Source organism: Aotus nancymaae, unplaced genomic scaffold (assembly GCF_030222135.1).
Source record: "Aotus nancymaae isolate 86718 unplaced genomic scaffold, 86718_ANA_hifiasm-v0.15.2.pri h1tg000057l, whole genome shotgun sequence".
NCBI classification, from domain to species: Eukaryota; Metazoa; Chordata; class Mammalia; order Primates; family Aotidae; genus Aotus; species Aotus nancymaae.
In genome coordinates, this window is record NW_026988471.1 from 16,937,026 (window position 1) to 16,952,573 (window position 15,548).

A 15,548-nucleotide genomic window follows, 5' to 3' on the forward strand; every position below is an offset into this window, starting at 1 on the left:
TTTAGATTTCTTCAGCCTCAGAATCCTGTTGGCTTAGGCTGTGTTTATGGTCAGTTGATATTTGAAATATTTCATAGTTTAAAATAAAAATAACTTTGAAAATTCTCTGTCAATCTAAGTTATCCTTCCTTGCATGTCCTTATGCAATTCATTTTTTAACCCTAAGTGGAAGTGTCCACATTTATTGTTGCTGTGATTCTGTAAATTCCACAGCCCTACTGGAAACTGGAAATCACTTTGCAGAGTTGTGAACACAAGTAATGGTTCCCGGTCAAAGTACTGAACCAGGGTCACCTTTGAGAATTTATTTACCTGCTCACTCCCTGGTCTCATTTACCTGGCTAGATGCGGTCTGGCTTGCAAACTACTTAGGCTCCCTACCCTGGCAGCTCCCTTTCCTTCACAATAGCAGACTCTCCATTCTTCTCAACCCTTCTTTTATTTGGTACTTATGTCAACAGTTAGAACTCTCATAATCAATCTCAATCTTCAAAACTGTTACTGCCCTGGGAAGCCACTTTATTCCTTCTTTATAACAGGGAACTGAGAGTGTAGGTATTTCTTCAAATTTTATCTTGTCTGGTTTGTAGCTTCTTTCATCTTGTTGGTGAAGATTTTTTTTTTAATTAATTTTAACTCCAACGTCAAATATAGTCGCAGTATGTTTCAGCTTAATGTCACCTGAAAATGTGATCTGCTGGTTCCCATGTCTTTATCCAAGGCCTCAATAAAGATGGTAGATGGAACAGTGGCAGAGACTTGTGACCCATTACTAGAGACCTGCTTTAAGACTGGCATCCAGCCATTTATTCTGAATTCTGGACAGTCTAATCAACTGTGACTTTTCCCAAAGTTACCATTAGAAAGATCACATTCCTCAATTCACCATCTTCTTAATTGACAGCAGCATCCATGTCAGCTACTGAGTTAGGTCTGAGGATAAGAGAGTAAATAGGCATAATGACTTCCTAAATTTGTTCAAGTTTTGACCTAGAAAACAGATTTTCACATGATTCAGCCTAATTCAGTATGGTTACAGGTTCTTTGATAGAAGTGGATACAGTATCTTAAGGAAATACATATTATGGGAGCATAGTCTAGTCTTGGGGTAGGTAGTGAAGTAGAGTCATTGGGGGAAGCTTTTCAGAAGCAGTAATATCTGCACCAAGGCCTGAAGGAGGAGCAAGAGTTGGGAGGATGGGGGGAGGCAAAGGAAAGAGGCAGAAGGAATAATGTACCACAGGAATGCTGCTGAGCTCTGAGAAGATGCAGGTGCACTATGAATTCTGGAACATGTAGCTGCTCGATGTATGCTAATTAAGATGGATTTAACCTTATGATTCCATCAGGAAAAAAAGTGAATTAAAAATAATAGACGAATGAGACTAAAACCCTTTAAGTACCAAAACATCAGAGAAGGAAGATGTTTCTAGTTCAGGAGAACTCAAGGAAAGAGGTTTCAGAGGAAAAATGTGCTGCTTAGAGTTAAGTAAGGATAGCAAATGACACACTTGATTTTAAATGTGTAATTGCTAAAATAAACCTTATAGGAAAGGATCACAAGAAGAATTTTAAAGAGAGATGCACCTTCTTTGATGTAATCTATCTGATTTGATATGAAAAGAATGTATAACATCAAACCCAGTGGGGTGAATGTAGTGTGTGAGATTATATCACTTTTGGTTGGAGAGTCCTGTGCAGAATTCAACGCCTCACCTTCACAGCCCAGACCTTTCCACACTTCCGAAGTCTAAATACGTGCACTGTGTCCTGCCATTAGATGACTCTGTCTACATCTTAAACTCTCCACAAGAAGTGGCACCATGTGGTCGTGTTGAGTATAAAGCTTGTCATCAGGGAATGTGGATTTGAGTAGCTCATCCTACCACATCCTGTGTTGTGTGTTATAGCTATTGGAGAATATTGAGGGTTGTTGTCCCCACAACTGTCACACTCTCACTTTCTTGTTTTAGCTCTTAGATATGCCACCAAACCCAGAATTAGAAAAGAGTGAAGTTTCTAGCTCCTGATATTCCTTATTTTTCCATAAGAATTTGCTAAGTGCTCATTAAAGTCTAGATACTATACTTGTCCCTGGGACAACAGGCTGAATTAAACAAAATCTTAGAATAATTTTAATGCCTCGGAAATATAGCCACAGTGGCACATACCAGGTAACAAATGAAGAATACTATTTGCCTGGTCAAAGATGGTGGAAGAGGCACAGTTAGAGGCAGCAATCATGTAAGGACAGAGTTTCAAACCGTGGGCATGAACACAATGAAGAGACATAAGCAGCCATGTACCCATGCTCCAAATGCCATTTCCCATATTACTTCCGGAATGTGCTTTTGCTAAGTATGCTGTTTCTCAAAAGCATCTCACTCCTGGGCATCAGGACAAATATATGGTTCTTGAATATAATGTGTCTTGAATTATTTCCTGTTTTGTCAGCAACAAAAAGTAATAATTCTATGCTTTTAAAAAATGAGTTTAAGATTATATAGTGACAGAAAGATTTTCAAAATCCCACCCAGATGAATAGAAGCTCCACAATCAAGAGTATATTTAGATAGCAAAACCATTTAGGGGCAAGTTGTCAAATATTAAATGATGCTGAGAAAAGACACATCTGCCTTTGAAGTTTGAAAATATCACTTCATATGCTTTATGGAGCTTAAACTATTTGAATAAAAATGAAATATCTCTTGGCTAGAAACGATATTGCTGTGGTCCAGTATTATTTTCTTAGGACTACAACTGAGAGGGGAAAGGATGCAATTCAGAAGGCATATTTTTCTTGTCTGTATTTCCTGCCGCATGAGATGCCTGAGAGGAAAACCAGGAGAGAGGACATGGGGCAAAGTTTTGCTTAATGAGGTGGAAAAAAAAGCAAAGCTTGGAGTGTGTGACAAGAATTTTTCTCCAGGAGATTAGCAGTTACATTCTTTGTAACTGCTCTATTTCTATGTTTTCTAAACTGCACGAGTCACTCCTCAAAGGCAGGATTTAAATTACACAGTTTTTTGTTTTTTTTCTAGGAGTAACATCGATTTAGCTTAAGTCTGTTTAGTATAGCTTAAAAATGTTGCTCTGCTAGGACTTTAATGATGACACTGCTGAAATATTTTGCAATACTAAGAGATTACATTCTATACAGATTAGGCATGATTCTAAAAATGTCATTGTTTTTGCCAATTTTTATGCCCCAAAGACTCAAAGTCATTTGTCAAATAGTCTCGTATGTCTTACTACAAAAGCTAATCAGAAAACTCTAGTTATTTGGGAATGGTTTAAAAAAAAAGAATGTATAACCTTTAATATAATGTCAAGTTTTTTTTTAGCTCTTTCACTGAATATATTTTAGTTTTTTCATGTTGCCTAATGAAAAATATTTTAACAATAAGTCTAAACATTCTCAGGAAAAGGTCTAAGAGCTTTTAGAGAGAAAACAAACAAAAATGAGTTAGACCTCAAATTAAAAGGTCAAAAGAAACAGGTTTGGTGAAAACCTTTATCCATATAAAATGAGTGTTTTCATTTAGAGAAGTAAATTGAGAAATATTTTCTGGGAATTTTATTTGTTTGTTTGTGTGGCCCAGGCCGGAGTACAGTGGTACGACCCTAGCTCACTGTAACCTTACTTCCGAGGCTCAAGCAATGTTCATGCCTCAGCTTTCCAAGTACCTGAAACTACAGGCACATGCTACTGTACTTGGCTAATTTTTTAAATTTATTTTTTGTGAGGTAGGGCCTCCCTCTGTTGGCCAGGCTGGGCTCAAACTCTCTTGCCTTTGAGACATCCTCCCGCTTTGGGCTTCCAAAGTGCTAGGATTACAGGTGTGAGCCACTGTGCCCAGCTGTTTTCTGGGAATTTCATTAATTCTTGATGTCTTATCAGCAGTGGATTTGTTTACAGAGTTGTGCCCTTGGGTCACTTTTGAAAGGCCTGGAAGCTGTTTGCAGATTGGGCTCAGAGTAAGGAAGACTACCAGAACTGGGGCCCTGTGTCCCTGCCCATCAGCAGACACCAGGGCTCTGTCCTAACCATGATTATCAATTAGACTCCCACCTCGGGGGGATTAGGAGAATGAACTTGAGAAGGAAGTTCAAGGAACCCAGCATCAAATCCCAGTTCTCCACCAAACGCACACAGATGCTCCATCCTAGAGGACTCTGGGAGGTGCCTTCCTGTCTAACCACTCTTAGCAGTTCTTACAGCCTTCATTTCCTGATCCTTATTCATTCCTTTATAGTTTAAAATCTGACTGCTGCTCTCCGAAACCTTAACTCGAAAGTTGGCCAGGCTGTTTTATTCCTCGAAACAATAGTCCTCACTATGTCCTTGGGTTCCATGTTGTCCATGGTTGGCAGCACCTCTCCTTCCCACTCTGGACTCTTTCTCTGCCTAAGCCCTGTGGGAAACCTTGCCATCCTCAATTTCTTCCTCCCTCCCACTTCTCCTTTCTTCCTTTTCCTGTCCCCTCAGGTAGGCAGTTACTGACTGGAGCTTTTGTTCTCCGTTCTCTTTCTTCTTTCTGGCCTCTTTGTCATCAGTCTTTACTTCCATCATTACAATTATTGTGTATTGATTGCAAATGGTTCTAAAATTTCTGTCTCCAGTCCCAACTGTCTCTTGACTACTTTATATCTCTGTGTGGATGTCCCACTGATAGCTTAAGCACAGCAGATCTCAAACTGAATTTATCATCTCTCTTTTCCAAACTAGCTCTTCCTCTTGACTCCCCAGTGTCTACTGATAGCACCATCATGAAACTACGTAAGCCTTTTGCATTCTTTCTGCCTCTTCCTTCAATAGTCTTCAGTGTCTGTTTCTTACTTTATAATCGTTTCACAGATTCCCCTACCCCATCTGGTTTAATTAATTTTTATTTTCAGGAAGACAAGTGTAATCTTTGATCCATACAAGTCACTCAGCCACTTTCAAATCACTTGGAGAGTAACTATTACATTTTAAATATTTCAGCTTAAAAGGCTCTTCTACAATAATTTTCTTTTTGCTCTTGTTCCATAGAGTTGCATTTAGTTACTTTGTGTGTTCTTAGACATTCTGCATCAGAATTTAAAACAATGCAATAATGAAGATATCATTAAAATAGTCTATTTTTCTTAAGGTAGTTGCTGAGATTTAAATTAATGTGGGTAGAATTTAAAGTATTTTGCATTTTTGCATACGTCTGATATATAAATGTATATATAATATTCCTTACATATATTACACCTATCTATGCCAGAAATATAGAGATATTAAAAATCCTTCCTGTATGCTTAACTAAAGATTATAAGTTTTAATGTTTTTGAATTATATTTAAAAACGACATCCACAAATGCTAGATAGTTTTCTAAACTATATCTTTAACAATAAGTTAAAATATCACTATGTCTTCCTAGCATATTTTTAAAATTATTTATTATTTGCTCTTATTATTATTTATTTTGATATAATTTCAGCTTACAGAAAAGTTACAAAAGTAATTCAAAGAACTTCTGGATAACAAGCCTTCAATGCACAATCCTAAAATGTTACATTTTACTACGTTCATGGTTTTTCTCTCTTTTCTTTCTTCATACTCACACTCTTTATTTTCTGATGCATTTAAGAGTAAATTGCAGATATATGCATTTTTATGCCTAAATACTTCAATGTGTTTTTTAAAAAAGAAATAATTATTTATACAAACATAGTACGGTAATAAAAATCATCTCCTTTAATTCATTTAAATGAAAGTTTATATTTTCATCATGCACGTGAATTCTTACTTCATGCGCATAATGAAAATATGATAGCATGACAGTGCTTAGAATGAAAACAATAGTTCACTCCAGTTCTACTTATTAGAACTGGGAAACACTAATTATTTCTATTTTTCATCTTTAAAGTATTTGACCCTAATCCTAAATAACACATTTACTTATGCCACTATTTCTTAGATGTGTCATGTATCGAATAAATATTTGTGGACCTATTTCTATGTTCCAGGCCCTGGTCCTATAATTGATATCTTTTTCCCTTGTTGGAAACTATGAGGATACTCAATGAATGTGTATTTGTATTTCTCCTTTCCTCCCCAACTTTTGATAGTTATATTTTAATTTACTTGATTATCTTTGTATCTTTTATAATATACCTAAATAAAAACCAAAATAATGTACTAATATTTTTACCTAAATATTGTTCAGTGCAGACCTCTATAATGTACTGGAGTTATATTTTCTTCTCTATGGCCTGTTTGTTATTTAAAGGGGAATAATTCTAACATTTAGGTCAAATACTTTTTCTTTTATTATAATCTAGTGATTTCAGTTTGTTTCATATTTGAAGAATGGCCTTTTTACTTTTCACATAATTTCCTATTGCCTTTTTTTCTTAAGAAAAAGAACATTCTTTTTTCACCATTTCATTAAAATAATCTATGTCTTTAATCATTTCACCTGTTACTTAGAATGTGTCTACTTTTTGAGAAGATGGATTTGTGGAGCTCACTGACTTTCTGTTTTAATTTGAACTGGTCATTTTCTAGTCCTGTTGCAGAACTGTCATCTGGAGCTATTTTTAATTGACACATGGCTGACACATTTCAAGTATCTCATATCTTTCTCTTTTTTTGGACTTAATACTGTTATAATAGAAAATCCACCCAGGCAACTTCTTCAGAAAGGGTATTTTGAAAATAAGCTTATGGATATCTTGATATTTGCAAGTAAAAATGACCTCCTTGGCCCTTGCACTTGGAGTGTAGAACTCTAGCTTCCAAGCCATTTTGTTTTATGGTCTTCAGTATTTCTGATAAAACATTTAGTGGAAGTCATTCAAACAAATTGCATATTTTTATATAATTTGTTTTTCTGGAAGCATTTATGAGCTTCTGATTATCACTGTTATTTCAAAATTTTACATAGGTATTTTAGGTGTGGATCTTTGAAAAATACTATCGACTTGGTCTTTGCTGTGCCCTTTTAATCTGAAGACATGTGTCTCTGTTTTCTCCTCTTTTACTCCAGTGATAACTTTCTCCTTTCTGTTTTCTGTGTTCTTTTTCAAACTTTTCACTGCAACCTCTGACTCCTGGGTTCACACAATTCTCCTGCTTCAGCTTCCCAAGTAGCTGGGATTACAGGCGCACATCACCACACCTCACTAATTTTTTTGTATTTTTAGTAGAGATGGGGTTTAACTATGTTGGCCAGACTGGGCTTGAACTCCTGACCTTGTGATCTGCCCTCCTTGGCCTCCCAAAGTGCTGGGATTACAAGCGTGAGGCACAGCTCCAGCCTCAAACTTTTATCGATCCGATTTTGGATCTCTGTGGTTAAGTTGGAATTAGTTTCTTAGAATCCCCTTTCCTGTGGGTTCTGGGTTAGATTTGGCCAAATGAGGAGTTACTTGAGACTTGGAAGGCTGACGTAAAGCGGTAGCGTTGCCCTCTGAGGGCTGCTGTGCTTAGCTGTGGTGACACACAAACTCTCTGTCTGTGGGTTCCAGCTTGTTCTTGCTCTCTTCTGCTGTGTCCCTAGCTCTTCCTCCTGATTGTTGACTCTGTCACCTACAGTGGCCACAAGCCCACACCCAGACACATGGCAGCAGACTCCCCAGAAGTCCAGCCAAGGAGCAAAGTGGAGGCCCAGTTACCCGGACACCTCTCAAAGATCCTTTCCTCTGCAGTCTTGTTTAGATTGCTGAGCATGGTTAGCTTCTCAGGTTGACTGATAGGTGACTGGTCTTGTCTTCAAGATCCTCCTCTAGACCTTAATTTCCCCTACAAGTTCTTTCTGTAATTGGGTAAGATGTAATACCTATATCAATTCTCTTATCCCATAATACATAGTATCTCTGCTTCCCTAATTAAAATGTCTGATTATAGTCTCCTAAATTAATCGTCAATATCTCTCAATTTTTCTTAAATTTTTTATTTTTTTCTGCCATTTTTCTGGAGATTTCTTGACTTTATGTTTAAATTCCTAGAATTATTTCTTTTTCTCTGTTGCAATTTTTATACCATCCTGTATTATCTTCTAGAATTTCTTTGAGAATACTATTTAAAGCAGCTTTTCTTTTTAATATTCTGAATTATTACTTTTATGGAATCAGCTATTCTCTCTGTTTATCTTAATCTTCCTTCTTCATGCTGGTAGTGTCTTCCTAATGACTGGCCATCTGAAGTAGTGGCCCACAAGGCGGCTGGTTTTCTCCATATTATTGGCAGATTAGCTTTCTCTTCAGATACCTTTGTTCCTACAGGAATATTCACTTACTTTTATTCCTGGGGATCTCTGGAAGACAGGGACACAAATGCATGTGCTCAGATGCCATCGGGGACAGGAACTGTTCCTCAGTTCTTTGTCAGGTGGCTCTGGCCTGTGTTTTCTTTTCCATCTTCTCCCCAGCATTATAATTGGGTTCATTTATCATACTTGGTTTTTGCTTCCATCTTTCCTTTTTAAATTATATCCTAAACTTTTCTTGAAAGACTAATCTTCTTATAATGTTGTTTCAGTCATAAAAACGTTCTCAAAATATTCTGTGGTTACCAATTGCCTTCAAAGTTAATGTCAAACTTCTCAAGCATTCAAGGCCCTTGGACATTTGCTCTGAAACTGCCTTCCCACGATTATCTCCCTCATTTATATTCACACTTTGGGAAACTGAGTGGGTCACCATTCCCTGATGATGGTAATTCCAACCTCTAAACCTTTATTCATGCCTTGATTTTTCTTTGTTTATTAGGATCTCTTCTACATACCTACTTATCAAAACTTGATCCTTTTTAGACATCTGTTCAGATATCACTTTGCCATCACTTTCCGGCTATTCTCTTCATTTTAACGTGCTATCATGTTTTTTTGAGAGCATTTTACTGCAGAAATAATATCCTGTCTGATATAATAACTATTTAGTGTTCTTTTTTCTCCCAAGTTAGGAAGAAATTTCCTTTCAGGTAAGGGCTCTATTTTAACTTCTATTTTCTCTCCAAAGCAGCATGTAGGGGATATAGTAGGTATTCAGTGAATATGCCTTTACTTAGATACAACTTTGCATGCTTAAGTATCTCTATATTTCCATTTCCTGCAAAATGAGCATGATTATTGCCCTGTGTTACCGGGACCTGGTTTTTAGAAGAAAAAGCTGTAAGGCCATAAAAAGATTTGTGTAAGGGCCTCTGTCATATTACAGAGTCATTCATTTGGATTCCGAGGAAGTAGTAATGTGTATTACTGTCTTGTGTAAGACCTTTTCTGCATACATATATGTCTTAGTCAGTTTTCTGCTGCTTATAACAGAATACCTGAATCTGGGTAATTTATAAAGAAAATGCATTTATTTCTTATTGTTCTGGAGGCTGAGAAGTCCAAGGTTGAGGGGTCATCTGGCAAGCACCTTCTTGCTTGTGGGGACTCTCTGTAGAGTCCTGAGGTAGTGCAGGTTATCACATGATGAGGGGTCTATGCATGTAATGTGCTACCTCAGGTCTTTCTTCTTTTTCTTATAAAGCCACCAGTTCCACTTTGATGATAACCCATCAATACATTAACCCATTAATCCATGAATACCTGAGTGGATTAATTCTTTCATGAGGGCAGAGCCCTTAAAGGCCTACTTCTCAATACTGCCACCTTGAGGATTAAGTTTCAGCATGAGCTTTGGAAGGGATATATGAACCATGGCAATATACAACTTGGATTGGAATAATTTATTTAACAGTATTCCCTGATGAGGAATTCTGCTTTACATCTTTCATGATTTCTCATAACTCTCAGAGGTCTCACTTTATTTACAAAGGAGAAAGCCATTGGTCTCTGGAAAAAGCGTCTGAAGCCTTGAGTCATTTGCTTTGTAGAGTACTTTTGCTAGAAACCAGAGTCTTACAAGAAGTAAGAACATAGTGAGTTCTGCTCACTATGTTCTTAACTTTGGTGTCAAATGAAGACTCTTTCAATCGAGGTCATAAAATTAAATAAACATTTTTCTTGACAAATGGCAAATATGCTATTCTTCCAAACAATTATAGCAATATGACATTGTTAACATTTTATTACTTTCAACTTTCCATCCTAAGACTTTACGTTGATTAATTCACTCATTCATTCATGCAAAAATATCTCCTACCCATGTATCAGGCATAATTATTAGAATGATAACTAAGGCACAGACCTCAGTCACAGACCTTAGGGAGCACACTGCCTATGAAGAGGACGGCTAATTCAAATGCAATCAAAGGAACATAGGACCAATGCTAAGTTACCAGGAGACAGGCGAGGAGAAAGGAGACTAAAAGCCAGAGAGTCTTGAAGAAGTGATAACTACTCCACATTATCACTAAAATAGGAATTTTGACTGAAACTCTAGGGATTGCCCTCAGAATTACAGCTACCTTCCTATCTATAATGAACATTTGTGACTACTTTTGTCATACATTTTCCTATGTGGAAAAAGGTGAAGTTTGTGTATGTTGCATATAGGATGGTAATTTGGACTCCTACCATGTAATCTCAGCCTGTTTTGGGGGAATAGTATAGATGAGTAGTTCTCAAAATGTTTTAAAATCACTTAGGGGCTTAAAATGTCCAGACTCTACCCACCCTTAGAAAGCCTGGTTAATTAGCCTAAGGCAGAGATGGTGTTTTAAAGAAGCTTCTTCACAGAATTGTAATGTGCAGAATTTGTGATAGAATTCTGCCTCCAGATAGATTTTTAAAATGGTCCTGCTGAAATGGCCCTTAGAAATCACCCAGTGCAACTTCTTTTTCCTATGTTAGAAAACTGGTTTGTGGTTCATATTCCTTGGAAGGTATTTGTTATGGGTTGAAGCGTATCCTCCTAAAACTGATGGTGTTGAAGTCCTAACCCCCAGTACCTCAGGATGTGAACTTATTTGAAAACAGGCTTGTAATAGTCTGTTCTTGCATTGCTGTGAAGAAATATCTGAGACTAGATAATGTAATAAGAAGATATTTAATAGGCTCATGGTTCCACAGGCTGTACAGGCAGCACAGTGGCTTCTGCTTCTAAGGAGGCCTCATCAAGCTTCCTGTCATGGTGGAAAGCAAAGGGTGAACAAATGTCTCACATGGTGGAAGCAGAAGCAAGAGAAAGAGTGAAGGGGGAGGTGCCACACATTTAAACCACCGGATCTCATGAGAATTCATTCACCCTCTTGTGAACAGCAACAAGAGGATGGTGCTAAACCATTTCAGGAGAAATCCATCCCCATGATCCAGTCACCTTCCACCAGGCCCCACCTCCAACCCTGGGGATTACAATGCAGTATGAGATTTGTGTGGGAACACAGATCCAAACCATATGAAGGCTCACCGCAGATGTAATTAGTTAAGGAGATGGACTCCTGACCCAATATGACTGGTGTTCTTATTAAAGAGCGAAGGTTGGACTCAGAGACATGCACACAGGGGAACGTCATGCGAAGATTGGAATTCTACTGCCACAAGCCAAGGAACTACCAAAAAGTTGGAAAAAGGCTTGGAGAAGATCCTTCCCCAGTACCTTCGGAGGGAGCCTAGCCCTGCCAACACCCTGAGTTTGGGCTTCTGGCCTCCAGAACTGTTAGACATTGAATATCTGTTGTTTAAGTCATTCAGTTTGTGGTACTCTGTTAGGGCAGCCCCAGCAAATTCATACAGTATTTTTAACATGAACCTAGCCCTACCCTGGTCAACATGGCTAGTCTCACTCCTAATGTGGTAGATGGGTTGCTCCCCTCCCATTTTCCACTCCATGATAGTCGGTGAAGGCAGGTCTCAGCTCCCTGCTTATCTGAGGGAGAAGGGTGCGAGTATATGTGGCCTGCACAGCTGGTTGACTCTGCCACAGCCAAGGTTTTCTCTTGACACAGTCTGACTAGCCACTGCTGCAGCCACGGACAGAGTGCGCTGACCCCATGGAGAATTTAGAAGTGCATCTTTTAATTTTCCTGTTGTCTTAAATACTCCTAGTACCTCTGAGCCTAGGAGGCAGATACTGGGTAATCATTTTTTTCCTAGATCCCCTGGGAGGTGGGTGGGATATGCATAGTAAAAGTTTTCTGAGAGTTCCTGGGGTAGCTCTGTGGTTTTTTCCTTTCCCTGTCTGTGTTTGGATGATATAATAGAATTCTAACTGTGAGTCCTAATTATGAAGGAGACCTGGAGATCATCTTGACCAAAATCAGAACAGAAAACTGAGTCCCAAAGGGAGAGTGGTCTTCCTATGGCCACACATTGACTGAGTGGGGAAGCTGAGTGAGCCTTAGCCTTGTGACTCTCCATCTTCTGCTTTTGCAGCCACAGCGGCGGCTTGTATGTTGCATTTACTAAGCTGTAGGGCCCTGAACAAGTCTCTTAATGACTCTTAGTCTTGTGTTCTTATTTATAAATGAGGATCATGTTATTTAGGTCTCAGGATTCAAGATTACGAGCGTTTCTGTTTCTGAGTTGCTTCACTTAAGAAAAAGGCCTCCAGGTCCATCCATATTGCTGCAAAAGAATATGATTTCATTCTTTTTTATTGCTGGGTAGGATTCCATTGTGTGTATGCACCATATTTCCTTTTTTCGTTCATCTGTTGATGGACACTTAGGTTGATTCTACATCTTTGCTCTTATGTATAGTGCTACAATAAACCTAAGAGTGCAGGTATCTTTTTCATATGTTAAGAAACATATGGTAAGCCCTAATTTCATCCCTTGCATCTGGAAGACACTCAGCAGTTAGTTGAGCTTGAGAGTTGTAAAGACAGATGAGGATGATGCTCTGGAAGATACAGAGTTTATGCAACTTAATACAAATGATTTGTTCCTCCCTGTAGTCTCTCGGTTGAAGTATGTGCCTATCAGTTTCAAAATTATGAATAGCTTGAGTTCCATCAGCAGAAAGGCAGATAAAAACAACAAAGCAGAAATGCAACACATCTCTAGCCAGCCAATGTACCTACCCAAGCTGGTTGGTTTTTCATTAAAAAATTTTTAAATACCTCATAAGAATGGAAATAGAGATCTCTTCTCTCCCACTTTCAAATATTTCTGGGACTAGAAGATCAGAGGAGGAAAGGGAGGAAGTGAAAAGAGAGGAGAAGGCTAACACAGAAGTCAGCCTATAATGTGGGAAAGAAGGATGTCACCTCAGTCCCTATGACAGGAGCAATTGGGATATAGAAGGGGCCAGGCTGGGGAAAAAAAAACCATAGGCAATGGATTGTGTCCTGTCAAGAATGAGGGCAGAGGGGCAAGTCATCCCCATCTTCCGAGGGGTTATTGTGAGAGTGTCGAATTTGCTTGGTCCTAGAGGTCATCTTGAACAACCTCTTTCTTCAACAGACAGAAATCAGAGACCAGGAAGGAAAATGAGGGAGACAATGTTTATTGTCTATAAGCCCTGGAATAGGTCCTTCTGACACATTGTCTAATTTTATTTGCTGTGACAAGGCTTCATCAATCCTGTTTGCAAGGCAGAAAACCAGGCATGAGAGCACAAATGGGAAGGGGCCGCACCTGCCTTCCTGCTCAAGCCTGCCCAGATGTTAAGGAATGTTCTTCACCATGTGAAGCCATGAGTATAATGTTTCCTCTTTATGGACTCAGTGGAAGTAAAAGTGACATTCTCAATTACTTGTCACTTAATGGAAAGGGATTTCTCAGTTTAAAAGAACAGACGTTTGTTACCAAATGTAGTTGGCTCACTAATGGCCCCCAGCAATATCCAAGTCCTAGTTCCTGCAACTTTCAAATGCGACCTTTTTGGCAAAAGGGACTTTGTAGATGCGATCGAGTCAAGGATCTTGAGATGAGAAGATTATCCTGGATTATCCAGGTAGGCCCTAAATATAATCACATTGTCCTTGTAAAAGGGAGACAGAATTTTGACTACAGATGTGTATTAGTCATGGTTCTCTACAAGGACAGAACTAATTGGACAGATGAATACATGAAGGGGAGTTTATTAGGAGAACTGACTCACATGATCAAGGCGAAGTCTCCCAGTAGGCCGTCTGCAAGCTGAGGAGCCAGGAAGCCAGTCTGAGTCCCAAAACCTCGAAAGTAGGGAAGCTGGCAGTTCAGCCTTCAGTCTTTGGCCAAAGGCTCGAGAGCCCCTGGCAAATCACTGGTGTAAGTCCAAGAGTCTAAGAATGGAAGAACTTGAAGTCTGATGTTCAAGGGTAGGACGCATCCAGCACAGGAGAAAGATGAGGCTAGAAGACTCAGCCAGTCCAGTCTTTCCACGTTCTTCTGCCTGCTTTTATTCTAGCTACACTGATAGCTGATTAGATTGTGCCCAGGCAGACTGAGGATGGGTCTGTCTTTCCCAGTCCACTGACCCAAATGTTAACCTCCTTTGGCAACACCCCCCTAGACACACCCAGGAGCAATACTTTGCATCCTTCCATCCAATCAAGTTGACACTCAACATTAACTATTACAAGATGTAAAAGGCAGCGTGAAGACTGAAGCCAGATCCTACACTGCTGGCTTAGAAGGTGGAGGGAGGAGCCACAGGCCAGTCATGCAAGAAATGCAGCTCTAGAAGCTGGGCAAGGCACAGAAATGATTTGCCTTTAGAGCCTCCGGAGGGAGCAGGGCCGTGTAGGTGCCCTGATTTCAGACTTTTGATTCCCAGAACATTGTGCTGTTTTAACCACCAAGTATGTGGTAATTTGTTACAGCAGCTGTAGGGAACGAATGCACCAAGGAGCACTGTTCCTATCAGTGAAGAGGGGATGGCCTTGGTGACAGTAGAGTCCCACTGAGCATGCCCATTTCTTGTCATAAGCACAGTCATGAATGTTCAACGATGCAGCATCTGGGCTAGTTGTAGAGTATCTGCAGAACGGAAAACTGCCACTGAAGGTCTCTGACCATGATTTTAACTGATTAATCTGAGTATAGGGTGCAGCTGTCTTCTGATTGACAGAAGCTGTGTAGGGGCAGGGAAATTCCCTGTTGTTTGAATCTGGGGAGCAGAAGAACTTTGGGCAAGTCTGCCATTTGCAAAGCTAATTGACATCACAGGAAGGCTTGTCGGGAGAAAAGAGTTAAGATGAAAAGCACCACCTGATGAGAGAGGAGTGTAAGGCAGAATACCTCCCATTATCTTTTTTCTCTTTACAAAGATTAACAAACAGGAAAAGGGCAGGAAGGAGGTGCCACCCTATGCATTCTGAGCAGCAGTGTGATGTGCAGGAGCATGCAAGGTGCTGGAAACATACCCCCTGCGTTACTATGATGGCAGAGGTAGGATTTGAACCCTGGGTTACCTAATTCCAAATTTCGTGACTCCTCTGTCATTCCACACGGCTTCATACAGAAAGGGACACACACAGTTAGAGCTAGAATACAAGTTCCTTTCCACCTTATCATACCACTTTTTTTCGTAAAAAAAAAAATTCTTAGTACAATGTTCCATCTACTTACCTGTGTCTAATATATTATTTTGTTCAATCAATGAGATGCCCATTCTTTGTTTCCACCAAGCAAGGAATTAAGAGTATTAAAAAGAAAAAAGTTAAGACTTTGCAGAGACGGTGTAAAATTTCTAAGAGT